The sequence below is a fragment of the Lycium ferocissimum genome, unplaced genomic scaffold, assembly GCF_029784015.1.
Source record: "Lycium ferocissimum isolate CSIRO_LF1 unplaced genomic scaffold, AGI_CSIRO_Lferr_CH_V1 ctg285, whole genome shotgun sequence".
In the NCBI taxonomy this organism is placed as follows: Eukaryota; Viridiplantae; Streptophyta; class Magnoliopsida; order Solanales; family Solanaceae; genus Lycium; species Lycium ferocissimum.
In genome coordinates, this window is record NW_026724299.1 from 140421 (window position 1) to 156627 (window position 16207).

At 34.9% G+C, this 16207-nt stretch overlaps 1 pseudogene; it reads right to left on the reverse strand.

Moving 5' to 3' along the window:
- Positions 1 to 316: 316 nt before the first annotated feature.
- LOC132043803 (subtilisin-like protease) lies at positions 317 to 1446 on the reverse strand (annotated as a pseudogene).
- Positions 1447 to 16207: the final 14761 nt, after the last annotated feature.

A 16207-nucleotide genomic window follows, 5' to 3' on the forward strand; every position in this document is an offset into this window, starting at 1 on the left:
CGAACACGATTGTTGGGTAGGGGTTGTTGTAGAGAATGACTCTTTGGATTTTCAACCTTCATAGGTAATGTGTGTGGATTCATGTGCCTTGCCAATGTTGTGTTCTGGACGTTGATTCATAAGAATCATGGCAAATACCACCAGCCGCCTTCACACTATTCCTTATATAATTCGTGTCGTATTACCTGCAGACTCACACAACACTATCTTTCCCGTTACATTCATTTTGTTCAACAAAGCAGAAATTTTAATGTCACGTTAGGTAAGAGCATTGCTTCTAGGATAGACAAGAGGCAACAGTGTTGAAGGAAAGTCATTAGGTTGAAAGGTTCGATTCTCCATCAAATTCTTGATTGTTTCCAAGCACAGCAGTGGCCTTTACTTTCCTATCTATCGAGCTTGCACCAATCGTGAGAATCCAGTGGCAGCTCGTTAGCTATTGAAAAATTGATGGTCCTCAATTTAGAAGACCGACAAAGATTCCCTTTTCCATAAGACTAAATGCACCCAGTGCAATGTTATCCCGATAGAAATTATCACTAGTCTACCAAGGAAAGTGAAAGCAGACACCATTTTAGCCATATCCATTGCAGCCAAAATGTCGCTCTCAGAACAAGCGAGAGTAGAGCACACTTTGTAAATCAATATTGAGCAAGAGGTGCAACGCCTGCTGCAGTGCCATTAGCATTGCCAAAGATGTTAGCATCTGGCACAAAACGTCCAACAGCCGTGCTAGCAAGAATTAATTCTATCATGTCCGTTTTCATCCCACGGGGTACCGTTTCCTGACGACTGGAAGTACCTCACTCCAATGAGCTTGTTGTTACACTTTGTGACATTAAATTCACACTTACCCTTCCATTTAGCAGGAGGAGGTGGCATCCCGTCATCGCTAAATGAAGGGTGGTCCCCGGAAATGCCCAAGTCAATGACTCCAATGATCACACCTTTCCCATAATTCGAGTCATTCCAACCCCATGTTCTGGTGCAACCCCATGAAATTGACACTATGTGTGGTGTATAAATCAATACTTTTTCAGGTGTGCTGAAATAAACCCCTTCCATTTTTTCTCCATTTCCTTTAGATCCTTTTCCGGGGCGATAATTTAGCCGCAAAACAGAATATACGAATAGATCAAACTTGGCCCTACGAGAACTATCCGAGGTTGTTGCAGGCAAGAAAGAAAGATACCAGCTATCTAAATCTCGATATCTAGTAGCCCCTTGGCCATCAGGGAACTCACAATGAACAATATAGACTTGTGAATTGCTCTGTTCTTCTTCAGGCCTTCGATGATGTTCAGTTGCATTAGTGGTGAATGAAGAGAACACACAAATAAGTCCAATTATAGTGAGAATTAACCTGAATTGAGCCATGACAACTTTAGAAAAATGAGTTTCAGTTATGTCTACAATGGAGGGTTGAAATTCTTCTTTTATTTATTAGTCAGAAGCTATTATAGATATGTGAAATAGTCATGGACATTCTTGGATTAAATAAATACTAAAACAAGACGAAATAGCTATCTACACGCTAACACGTTTTGATTTTATTTTACTTTTTTTTGGTAATGAAGTTGACATAGCAACGGCATATAGGCGAAGAAGTCAATCTACGATATACTTTTCTATATAAGTATTATTCAAGTCAACTTGGACACCTTAACTAATACATCCGACAACTTATTCAACTCGCAACTTGAGTTAAAAAAATAAATACCATGTTACTTAACAATAATGTCATTATCTTTTCCTCCAAATTTTCTAAAATTACACATACATGTAGGGGTGCACACGCCGAATTACCGTATTGAAACTGAAATTTTCGACACATTGGTTTTGATATTACGATATTTGTTACGGTAATTGATATGCATTTTTAAAAAATTGATACTCGGTATTTATAGAAAAAGTATTGAAATAGCGATACCGTACCGAAATACTTAATATATATTGAACTAAATAGCACAAACTAATAAAAGGTTAAAATGCTTAAGTACTAAAATCTTCCTAGCTTTACTACTAAATATAAACTAAATACGTACTTAATTACATATAGTCATATACAACACATATTACTTTGTTTAATTTCCAACCAACACCATGAGTTTCGAAAATTGTAGAAGTCATAATTAATATTCTATTATATATAAGTCAAATTCGAACAAACCGTAGTTAATGACTTACGATACCGCATAAATCGAAATCGAACTTAAATACATGGAACCATACCGAATTAATTCAGCATGGTAATGATAGAGCATTTTTAAAAATTGAAAATCAAAATTATCGAACCGAAATTTCAAAACTGTACTATATCGTACCGTGAACACCCATACATACATTCCCTTATTTTATCCCTCTTAACCAATGGTGAGATAATGAAAGAGAACTACAATAATGTTATAAGCTTGCACCTCATCCAAATTAATGGATCCCAATAGGCTTGATGTTGATTGCTTCTATAATCATATGCAAACTTCTAGTTCTTTAAAGTTTTGTGCTTTGTCAATATTGACAAAATCAAGCACTAAGCTGACCTTTTTAGAATGAGGAAAACCAGGACTTCTTTGTTGGGTCCATCCTTATTTTAGGAAGAAAACACTTCCAGGACTTGCGAAAAAAACAATTTGAAGAAAACATCTTCCTTGTATGCAAATTGTCAATGTTTGCTCGAGTCACCAATGACATCAATAGTTCATCTCACACCTATAAATGGTTTTTCATTTACAAACACACCAAATAGAAGAAAAACAACACATCCCATGTAGGGGTTGTTCCAAGAGAAATATCTTAGTGAAATTTAAGAAGAGCAGCATGAGAGAATTGTGTAAAAATTTTCGAGGACATGTGCCTCGGCCAATGAGTGTTGTAAACACTTGTAATATTTTTCTTTAATAAGATTCATAAGAACATGGCAGTGACCTCTCACAGCGCGAACCACTATAAACGCGCTATGGTGTTATTTATTCTTCGCTACATCACTCGTAAGTCAGGTATTACCTAAGGAGGTTGGTAGACTCACACAACACTCCAATCTTTCCGGGAATGTTACAAAAATGGATTGGGATTTTAAATCCTAACAATCGGTATCGAGCAACAAATGTTGTGATTTAGAACAAGAGCGAAGATGGTACTTCTAGGATAGAAAGAGGCAACATGTTGAAGGAGAATGCAATTGAAGATTAAAGGCTGATTCTCCATCGAATCCCTCTTGATTGTTTCCAAGCACAGGGGCAGTGGATCTCCCCGATTACTTTCCGGGAGTCTATCGTCACAAAAGAACGTTGCACCAACGTGGAGAATCCAGGGCGCTTCGTTAGCCGTTGATGAAACCTTGGATAATAAGGTATTTCCATGCAGAAACTATTTCATCTAAAGACGATGGAAAATTCCTCATTTCCGCACACGTAAATGAATTAATACCAGTAAATCAATGTTATTGATTTCGATGATGAAGAAATTATCAATTTTGTTGGCATCTACCAAAAGGGAGCCAAAGAGCGAAAGCACGTCAACACAATCTTAAAGTTCAACATGTGGATTGCAGCCAAAGTGTCATCTCAGAACAAGTGAGAGTAGAGCACACTTTAGCTGAAAAAGCAGCAATATGAGCAAAACTACAACCGCCTAAAAAGGCTGCAAGTCAAGGAACGGCAGGGGTCAATTGCCAAAAATGTTAGTGGAAATCTGGCACAAGAAAAACGTCCAGGCAGCCGTGCTAGCGGATGTAAAGAATGTCCGGAATTTCGTCCCTTTTTAAGACATATCAACAAGGCATTCCCAGGATGACAATGGAAGTACCTCGCTGGGTGTTTCCAATGAGTTTCATACCACCCCACATTGATATGACGACAAATTCACACTTACCGTTTATTTAGCAGGAGGAAGTGGCATCGTAATGGGAGTCATCGCTAAGATGTCAAAGGATCCTCGTGGAAGATTACCCGTGTCAATGACTCTAAAATGATCACACCTTTCCCATAATTCGAGTTATTCCAGATATGATCCCATTTCTGGTAAACCCAGCGTGGCGAAAGGTGACACGGTATGCGTGGTGTTAAAATCAAGTACTTTTTCGATATGTCGTGGTTGACAACAATAAACCCTTCCATTTTCTCCATTTCCTTTAGATCCTGCGGGATGAATTTAGCTGCAAAATGGCTTAGAACGTTGTCAATACGAATGGATCAAACGTGGTGCCTCGAAACAAAACAGTAAGCTTCTCAAAATGCAGGGTGGAGTCAAGGTCGAAAGATACCAGCTATCTAAATCTCGGGATCTAGTAGCTCCTCTCTTGGAGGATCACACTACTAGGGAACTCACAATGAACAATATAGACTTGTGAATTGCTCTGTTCTTCAACCTTCAGGCCTTCGATGATGTTCAGTTGCATTAGTGGTGAATGAAGAGAACACACAAATAAGTCCAATCATAGTGAGAATTAACCTGAATTGAGCCATGACAACTTTAGAAAAATGAGTTTCAGTTATGTCTACAATGGAGGGTTGAAGTTCTTCTTTTATTTGTTAGTCAGAAGCTATTATAGATATGTGAAATAGTCATGGACATTCTTGGATTAAATAAATACTAAAACAAGACGAAATAGCTATCTACACGCTAACACGTTTTGATTTTATTTTTACTTCTTTTTGATAATAAAATTGACATAGCAACAGCATATAGGCTTCAATGAAGTCAATGCATAAAGACGATATACTTTTCTATATAAGTATGATTCAAGTCATTTGGTGACTTTGGACACCTTAACTAATACATAGGAACAACTTATTCAACTCGCAACTTGAGTTGAACAAATAGACGCTAACCATGTTACCTAGAACAATAATGTCATTATCTTTTCCTCCACTACATTTTAAAATTATTTGCATACATGTAGGGGTGCGCACGCCGAATGAACGAATTGCCGGAAACTGAAATTTCGACACATTGGTTTTGATATTACGATATTTGTTACGGTAATTGAAACAAATTTTAAAAAATTGATACTCAAGTATTTAAATCTACAGCGTATTTGGTAAAGGGCAGTCAAGCCAGAAAAGCGGATTTCAACAGTAGTAGGCATCAAACGCTACAAGACATGCTTAGAAAGTTATCAAAAGTTCAATACGCATTTACGCCAAGCCACAAGATTCTCGGCCGGTACTTTGTCGTGCATCGTATCGCCGATAACCGGCATTTAGAAAGGTTAGACGTGATGCAGATAATGCAGATATCAGAGAGTGCAAAATGAGTCGTCACCATTTATTATGTTAATCCTAAACAAACACCTGAGGTTGAAGTTGATATTCAGAGACCAAAGGTAGCTCAGTTCTACCAGATCTAAAATCGGAAATCGATCGTAAGGTTATGTTAATGCTTCATTAACGGTAGATAATACAAATCAGTTGTCACTACTGTCAGCATCGGGTATGAAACTAGGAAAGAGTCATTGCAGATTTATTAAAAGTGTAAGACAAATTAAATTATCTTCAAGTAGGAGATTTGTCGGGTCCATCCCTTAATTAATTAAGAAACACTTCCTCGGCTTTCGGTAATGATAAAGCACTTCCTTTTTTAAAAATTGAAAATCAAAATTATCGCTTCGAAATACCAATGACATCAATAGGTTATCCACCTTATGCTATATGTTCACGCAGCAAACACACCAAATAGAAGAAAACAACATTCCCTTATTTTATCCCTCTTAACCAATGGTGAGATAATGAAAGTAAGAACTACAATAATGTTATAAGCTTGCACCTCATCCAAATTAATAAGTCCCAATAGGCTTGATGTTGATTGCTTCTATAATCATATGCAAATTCGCTTCTAGTTCTTTAAAGTTTTGTGCTTTGTCAATATTGACAAAATCAAGCACTTCCAATTTGACCTTTTATTTGAATCGGATTTGGATTTTAAAACATGTGTGGTCTAACTCCAAATTTTGGCAAATCCTTGGTAAACAAGGAACAACACAACATCTTTAATTTCTTCTCGGCTTGAACTTCTGTTTCAGAGGCTGCAAGTTTAAGGGGTAAATTTCACATACAATTATGACTTTTTTTAACCAAAGTCATTTAACTATGTTTTCTAACATAAAAGTCAAAATATATTGCCCTCACTAACCCAAAAGTCACATATGCCGGAAAATCCAACTTTCGGTGTGTGATAATTTTTATTATTTTATTTATTTTTAACTTTTTTACTATTTTATATATTTTTATTTAATAAATACAAATTCAATTAAAAATTAAAATTGAATTAATCCAAAACTCATATCGGACAGCTAACAATCTTTTATCCTTTAAAAAAAATTAGAGCATAATAAATACAAATTCAATTAAAAAGAACCGATCCAACCCGGCCCCACCAAAACCCTTATGCAGAAATTACAATACTAAAAGGGTGAATGAATTGTATCACAAAATTATTATTTTCGGTGCAAGTAATAGTAACTATTAGTCCTTAAAATTCAGTTTATTACTCCAACCTTTTATATTCCTTATTGTAAACTAAATAAGATATGCATGAACTTATTTTTTATTCTTGTTCCCCAGTAGATACTTACATTAAAGTAGATAAAAATTTAAGGAAGAGATTTGAACTGGAATGGTTGGATCAGGTATTTTTGGAGTCTCTAATTGAAAAGAATAATAACATATCTTTATTCTTTTCAGATGATCGAGGTAAGAATACAATTTAATATTTTACTAGCAAATATAGATATAACATATGATCTGCTTCTTATATAGCAAAACTCTAAACAAGAATCAGAGTATTTTAGTTTCTACATATGAACTGTGGGTGGGCTGGATCTCTTCTTTTTAATTGAATTTGTATTTATTAGAGACTAATTGTATGTTTTTTAAAAAAAAAAAAAAAAAGAGTAAAAGATTATTACGATCGGATATGAGTTTTAGATTGAGCCGGGTCGGATTTTTAATTGAATTTGTATGTATTAAATTAAAACAAGTAAAAAAGTTAAAAATAAATAAAATTGTAACAAATTATCACATATCGAAAGTTGGATTTTCCGGCATATGTGACTTTGCGTTAGTAAGGACAAAGTTTTGAGACTTTTGCATTAGAATAACTTTTGAGACTTTTGCGTTAGAAAAACTTAGTTAAGTGACCTTGGTGGAAAAAAAAGTTATAGTTATGCGACCATATGTGAAATTTACCCCAAGTTTAAGTACTTGAACTAATTTCATGTTTGTTTTCTTCTCAAGAAATGAAAAAAAACCAAACATGCATTAGGGTGGCGAAGATTTAACGATGCATTTATTCATGAACTAGGTAAATTATGATAAACTACAACATTTTATGTAAGTCAAGTTGGTAGAACTCCACTTTTCTTCAAAGAGAAAACCAACCATTGATTTAGTAAGCAACTACGGTGAAGCAAAAAAGAATCATTTACTCCACTTGTTTTCAAGAAAAAACTTGAGTGATTGACAGTGCTTCTCCTCCCTAATTTTCCAACAGAAAACAGATGTATACGTGAACATCAATAAAATTTCAATAAAATATTAGATTCTAAATCGTAATTTTAAAAGTGTATTTAAGTTCATGCTAAGAAAATGAATATGATTGTATTGACATAATATTTGTTTTTATTGCAAATGAAAAGAAGAAAGACAAAAAAGAAGAAGATACATTTACAATGTAAACAAATGACTAAACACATGCCAATAATATACAAAAGTTAACATGTTGAAGATGGTTTCCACTGCAAATGAAAAATCTAATCAAGCAGGGGTAGCAGGATCACCATTCATTTGTTTCTTCAGAAAAAGGAAAAATCAACACCAACGGAATTCGACAATATGGTTTTCGTGAACTAACCAAGAGATCCTCATTATAATATATTACGGTACTCGGGGTCTAGTAGTCAAGGGTAACATAAATTGACAATCCGGCTTTTGTTTCACCAAAAAACAAGCATAGCATCAACTACATCAAGGCCCTACGGTGAATCAATTTCAACTCGTATGTCGAGCGCTGGTTTGTCCTACATTCGCTACAAGCTCTTCGAATATACTGAAGCTGTCGAAGGATTCTGATTTGAATCGAAACGATGGATAATTTTAGTCAATTGTCTAAGACGTTATGTACATCTTCAACAATTAAGTTTGTGCTGCAAAAAGAAAGCCCAACTTGGTTCCATTGCTCGCGGTAATTCAAACTACATGTCATAAAAATAATCAGATGGTTCTATGTCACATATAAGACCTAGATCATTTGCTTTTCATTGATTAATACATGTTTGCGAATTGCAGCAAAAGATGATTTACCCAGTAAAGGTCTCGATCCTCAATTAATTTGGATCCAAGGTTTAAGACATCGGCCGCTTGTCATAATCGCTTGACTTGACCACGGTGGAGACCGATCAATCGCGCTAACACTTTTTAGTAGTGGCCGCTGATGCCGCTTAGATGAGGACAAGACATTGATGTGCTCAGATCATGTTAAATGTCGAGTTTGTGTTGGTGTTGTTCTCAAGAAATGTGCTTAGCTCTAGAATGTTAAAACGTGACGATAATGTCGGTTTGAGAATTCGAGGACTTGCGTGTATTTGGGCCTATCGATGAAAATCTAGCAACCACCAACGGTACTCCATCTCCTCCGACATAGTTCCTTCTTTAACCATGATTGTTGCGGTTAGGGGTTGTTGTTATGTAATCTTTGATTTCGGACCATCTCATGAGGTAACGTGTCACGGGTAGGACATGTACCTCGGCTAATGTTATGTTAGCCTGTGGGTGGATTCATAAGAATCATGGCAAGACACGCAGAACTCTTCATCAAGCCTTTATCAACTTGCTGTGTCGTTAAGCGACTACACAACACTATCTTTCCCGCTGACATTTGTGTTGTTCAACGGTATGGTATAATAAATAGCGTAGAAAAATCACTAGCATTGCTTCGAGGATAAACAAGAGGCAACAAAAGTGTTGGTGGAAGTCACTAGGTTGAAATGCGCCGGATTCTCACGTTTAATTCTTGATTGTTCCAAGCAACTGCAGAAATGTCTTGATTTTTCCTTGTCGATAGTGTTTGCACCAACGGTTAAAATCCGTATGCCCGTTAGTCAGCGAAAATCGGATTGCCCGACCAGCAGACAACAGCAACACTCCTTTTCCATAGTAACTAAATGCACCAAGTGCAATGTCGTCTTGGTAGAAATGTTTTCGCCCAATTGGGCGGAAAGCGTGAAGCATCAGTTTATCATCTTCATAGCTATATCCATGAAATTTTCCGGGTGTTGCCGCTTCTAACAAGAAGCAGAGTTAATAATTTGTAAACTAAATACGAGCAAGAGGTGCACCGCGAATGCTATTGATACAAATGTTAGCACTGCACGAACGCCCAGCTGTAGAATGCTAAGAAAGATGTAACATGTTCCGCCATTCCACCTGCAAATCGCTTCCCTGATCGACCGGAAGTACCTCGCTCAATGAGCTTGTTGTTACACTTTGTGATATTAATTCACACTTCCCTTCCATTTAGCGGGGAGAGGCGGCATCCCGTCTTACGGCTAAATGAAGGTGGTCCGGGAAAATGCCGTGTCAATGACTCCTAATGATCACGCCTTTCCCCATAATTCGAGCCATTCGAGAACCCCCCGGCAGCGCCTTCATCAAGCCCGACACTATGTGTGGTGTATAAATCAGTACCTTTTCTGTGGGTGTCTTTCAAATAAACCCTTCCATTCTCTCTTCGTTTCCTTCGGATCCTACGCGATAATTTAGGCGCAAGCACTGACTGGAAACGTTGCGATACGAATAGATCAAACGGCGCCTCACGAACTATCCCGAGGTTGTTGCAGTAAGAAAGAACGATACCCAGCTATCTAAATCTTGATATCTGGTAGCCCTGTCCCCATCAGGGAACTCCCAATGAACAATATAGATTTGTGAAATGCTCTTTTCTTCTTCTTTAGGCCTTTGCTAAACAGGATGTTCAGTTGCATTAGTCGTAAATGGGAAGATCACACAAATAATGCCAATTATAGTGAGAATTGACCTGAATCGAGCCATGTCAACTTTACTACTATCGAAAGAGCTGTTATTTGTGCTAATGAGTTTGGATTATATCTAAAAGGGAGGGATGAAGTCAGAAAAATAATGTATTTGCCTAAGGATTTTGGTGAGTGTTTTGGAACTTTGATTGAGGGTATATATAGTTATTGGAAGTATATTTTTTTATTTGCTAGTCAGAAGCTATTATAGATATGTGAAATAGTAATACCTGGAGATTCTTGGATTAAATAGAACAATGAAAAGTGAATTGGTCATCTACAGGCTAAAACGATTTTATTCTATTTTAACTTCTCTTTGATAATGTACTTAGCACAGCAACAGCATATAGTTGAAATAGTACTTGGCATTGCTTTTTGAGTGGATATGGTACAATCCAAATATGGGGTCTAAAAAGTTCAGGTCAGTCTCACGGAAAGGAGAGGAGGAGCGGAGTTACGTGTGTTTGTTTTTATTTTATTTCTGCTGGATAGAAAACATTTTTGAATATCTTCCTTTTTTTTATTGGAGTGTGAGAGTATTGATATTTTTGAAGTATTAAAGATTGATGGTAACGTATAATTGATTGCTTTTCCTTTCACTTTCACGTCTTTTCTGGCATTACATAACTAGTATAGATGCGCAAGTGTGACAGACGCGCATCATATATTAATTATATGTAAAACGTGTATTAATAAAAAAAATCACAAATATAGCGTAAACTTATATTTGAATCAAATTACACCCTCTTGGGAATATGATAAGCATAATTGTCCTCAAAAAGATACTGAATATGTTAAGTTATACTATATTTGATATATTCAAGAAATAATACTATAGTAATTAATTATGCAATATTTATATCACCATTAGAAAGTTCGTTTGCGCTTCACACGGTCATTATAATCAGCTTAAGCTTATGAAATGATCATTACTTTTGTTTATTTTTAATATAAAACCTCCTTGAGGTGGAGGAAAATGTAGCAAAAGCGCCTACCAATAGTATATATTACATCATTAAGAGGAATGAAGGATCCAATCCAGTAAAAAAGTTAATAAAGCACAAAATTAAAATTGAGGGATTCCCTCTCTTACAATTAAGCTCTCGAGTTAACAAATGTGGAACCTGACTCATAGATAGTTCCAATATTTGTTCAATTCTAAATTAGACAATGCCTTTTTTCTGTTTAATTATAAAATAACGATAAAAAAAAAAAAGTTCCAACCTAAATTAACAGGATATTAAGGACAATAACACCTCAATGACCTCACTCTTCATGAATATTTACATATAATATATTACTAACAAATGAGGATATTCTGTGGACTTCTGGAGAGGACCTCACAATTTGCTTAATCCATAAGATTAGAAGCAATTTTCTTCTGCGAAAACATACCAATATATTTGATCAATTAATTGCCACTAAACAATGTTGACACCCACTAATGTTGACATAATAATCTGAGCTATTCAATCGTGGCTTCTCCATGGTTTCAAAACATCAAAAATACAGTATCAATGCCCAAAAATCAATCTGCAAGTTCACAATGCAAATTTCATCATCATAAAGCAGGATTCAAGCACATACCGCGATGAAAGAGAAGAAGAACACATAGACAAAAGTGTCGGTGTTGAATTCTCCCTATATCTTTATAAAAAAAAATCACCACTTGAAAATGGCCTAACAAATAATATATAAAGAACTTAGGAAGATGAAACGGAAGAAAATTAAACAAGGCAAAGGGAGGGGTTTTAGGAAATTAAATGAATAATAACAGTGAGCATGAGAAAGCTAAGGTGGAATGTACCAAAGAAAAAGGAAGAGAAACAAGGTAAACCTAGGGATTTTAGGAAAGGAATAAATAGTAATTATGAGGAAAGAGATATGTGATGGTGTATTTAATTTTCTGCAGATTTCTACATGCATTTATATCTAAGTAGTACTCCTCAGAATAAACTTTTAGGAGTACTTTTCTTCAACGGATGAAAGAGTTCATCAGTAATTTAAATGTGCATATCGTGATTTTCTTTGGCAGATGAGAAAATTCATAAAGATAAGTAATGGCTCTTCATTTGTAACTGCTAACTCATTATAATTTGAACTTCATGTAAAAGAAATGAATGCTATTAGATACATCATTTTCAGAAACCAAAAAAGCCTTACTGAAAACTAATTAATTAATTAATTTGTACTGCCATTTATTAATTTGGTTTGATTCAATGTAGGGTCCTAAATTTCTTTACTGCCGTTGAACTTGTAGTTCAACCTTCATATAATTTAAATATTACTATTTAACATGGAAAATTTCATAAATATACAATTTGATCACTTACATTACAAAAAAAAAATAATCCAAAACTTACATTACAAAGCTTTAACCCATATATAATAATATACAATTTTATAAGCCATATACACTCATATACCCATATACAATATTATAACCCATATACATCCATATACAATATTATACACTCACTACCCCTGCCCTTTCTCCATCACCAACCTCAACCACCTCCGGCGAACCCCATATACACCCATATCATAACGTCACAGTTCACGAGGCCAGTAGAAGCAAATACATTCTCAACACCTTCCTTGAATTCACCAGCGGCATAATATCGGCCTGAATCGAAGAAATTGAGACTAGAAGATGACTCCGGTGCCGATCGGTGATATAAACTAGTCGCCGGAGTCTCAGATGAACTAGCTTGAAGAAAATTGAGAAAGAAAGAAAGACATGTGTTCTGATTCGAGAGAGTTCGGGTTTGTTATGTACGGATCCGCCATTGTATGGATCCACCACCATATCACAAAGTGATCATCTGTTACAGAATTGTATATGTTTGTTGTGTTTGGTGTTGGGTTTCAGCTAGTGTAAAGTTTGACTATGGATTTAGAAGTACACATTTCCGATGGTGTCGACCGCCAGCTCAGGCATCAGCGTTGTTGAGATGCCGGCGAAGCGAAGAAGAGAGAGAGTGGGGAGGAGGATGAAGTGAGTGGAGAGAGAGAGTGGAGGAGGAGGGAGTGGGTCTGTAAGATTTTAAAAAACGGGTCAATTTTGATAGCATTAATATCCTAATTAACATAGAGTGTAATTTTCTCATTTAACATTTAAATAGATTTTTTGTTACATTTTGATTTATTGCAAGGGTAAAATTCTAATCCAACTTTAAAGATAAGAGCTTTCCACTTTTAGTATAATATGATAACATGTCAACTTGTGCTCACCTTAACTAATACACCAGGTAACTTATTCAACTCGCAATTTGAGCTGGAATAAGTACTATGTTACTTAACAATAATGTCATTTGCTTTTCGTCCAAATTTTCTAAAATTACACATACATGTAGGGGTGCACACGCCGAATTACCGTAGTGAAATTGAAATTTTCGACACATTAGTTTTGGTATTACGACATTTGTTACTGTAATTGATTATGCATTTTTAAAAAATTGGTATTCCGTATTTGTAGAAAAAGTATTGAAATACCGCTACCGTATCAAAATACTTAATTACATGTACAATCCATATACAAATAATAAACTAAATAGTACAAAATAATAAAAGGTTAAAATCCTTAAATATTAAAATCTTCCTATCTTTACTACTACTAAATATAAACTAAATACGTACTTAATTATATATAGTCATATACAACACATATTACTTAAATAATGTGTTGTTATAATTTCCAACCAACACCATGAGTTTCCTAAATTGTAGAAGTCATAATTAATACTCTACTATATGTAAGTCAAGTTCGAACAAATCGTAGTTAATGACTTACGGTACCGCATAAATTGAAACGCAACTTAAATATACAAAACCATAGCCGAACTAATACATCATGGTAATGATAGAGCATTTTTAAAAATTTAATATCAAAATTACCGAACCGAATTTCAAAACTGTACGGTATACCGTACCATGAACACCCCTACATACATTCCCTTATTTTATCCCTCTTAACCAATGGTGAGATAATGAAGGAGAACTAGAATAATGTTATAATCTTGCACCTCATCCAAATTAAAAAAGAGATTTTTACACTGTATGCCAATTTAGGTAAAATATTTACCCGATTTGGCCAAACTTTTTTCTTACACGCTGTAGCCAGATCAGTTAGCTGCCGGTGTTGTGTGGTGGAGTGTTGGTTGTGTTGCCGAAGCTCCGGTATTGAGAAGACGAAGAGGGGCTGGTCTTTGGTTGCTGGTTCGATATTCGCCGGAGCTCCGGTGTTGGCTAGTAGGACAAGAAAGCTTTGGTGGCTGTTTTTCAATAGATCGGAACTCCGGAGTCGATGGAGAAGAAGGAAGCGACGCCGTCGCCGGTGACTAGAAGTTGGACCGGCAACAACAATGGAGAAGCAACGCCGTCGCCGGTTTGGATGCCGGTGACTCTGCACTTTCTGCTTCTTGTCGTTGCCGTCGCCATCGCCAGATCTAGGGTTCCGGTAAAGTATTTTTATACACTTTTATACGTTGTAGAAGTGTGTATAAACACCTTACACATTATGTATAAACCTCTCTTATGTATAAACATCTCTTGTATAAGTTTGTATAATATTGTATACTAGTCTTATACATTATTATACACTTAGTTTTATACTCAACCCCTTTAATGGGTGGGCTATGAAATGTTGGGCTGTAGGTTTGTAATTTAAAATATGGGCTATAAATATATAATTTTGACCCATAAATTTTTCATTAATGAAATTTTCCCATTAAAAAATGGATCAAGATTTATAGGATCCCAATAGGCCTGATGTTGATTGCTTCTATAATCATATGCTAACTTCTAGTTTTTAAAATTTTTGTGCTTTGTCAATATTGATAAAATCAAGCATTAAATTGTTTTAAATGAGGAAAAACAAGGAACAACACAACATCTTTCTTGTCGGCTTAAACTTCTGTTTCAGAGGCTGCAAGTTTAAGGGGTAAATTTCACATACAACTATGACTTTTTTTAATCAAAGTCACTTAATTAACTATATTTTCTAACACAAAAGTCACAAAACTCGGTCGCCCTTACTAACCCAAAAGTCACATATGCTTAAAAATCCAACTTCCGGTGGGTGATAGCTTTTTACTATTTTATTTATTTTTAACTTTTTTACTATTTTATTTATTTTTTATTTAATAAATACAAATTCAATTAAAATTCCGACTCGACTCAATCCAAAACTCATATCCGACCTGTAATAATCTTTTGCCCCTTTTTTTTAAATTAATTTAATAAATACAAATTCAATTGAAAAGAACCGATCGAACCCGGCCCCATGAAACCCATATGCAGAAATTACAATACTAAAAGGGTGAATGAATTGTATCACAAAATTAATATTTTCGGTGCAAGTAACAATAACTATTAGTACTTAAAATTCAGTTTCTTACTCCAACCTTTTATATGCCTTATTGTAAACTAAATAAGATATGCATGAACTGATTTTATAAACTTGTTCCCCAATAGATACTTACATTAAAAGTAGATAATAATTTAAAGCAGAGAATTGAACTGGAATGGGTGGATTAGGTCTCTAATTGAAAAGAATAATAACATATTTTTATTCTTTTCAGATGAGGGAAAAATACAATTTTATATTTTACTGGCAAATATGGATATAACATATGATATGCTTCTTATATAGCAAAACTCTAAACAAGAATCAGAATATTTTAGTTTCTGGATATGAATTTTGGTCAGGTTGGATCGGTTCTTTTTTAATTGTATTTGTATTTATTAGACTATTTTTTTTTAAAAGAGTAAATGATTATTACGATCGGATATGAGTTTTACATTGAGTCGTGTTGTTTTTTTTAATTGAATTTGTATCTATTAAATTAAAAAAGTAAAATAGTAAAAAAGTTAAAACTAAATAAAATAGTAACAAATTATCACATCGAAAGTTGGATTTTCCAGCACATGTGACTTTTGTGTTAGTAAGGACAAAATTTTGTAACTTTTGTGTTAGAAAATATAGTTAAGTGACTTTGGTAAAAAAAGTCATAGTTGTATGACCATATGTGAAATATACCCTAAGTTTAAGTACTTGAACTAATTTCATGTTTGTTTTCTTCTCAAGAAATGAAAAAACTGAACATGCCAGCAGTGGTGGAGGTAGCCGTAGTATTATGGATTCAACCGAGCCCATTATTTTTTACACAAGTCATGCTGAAA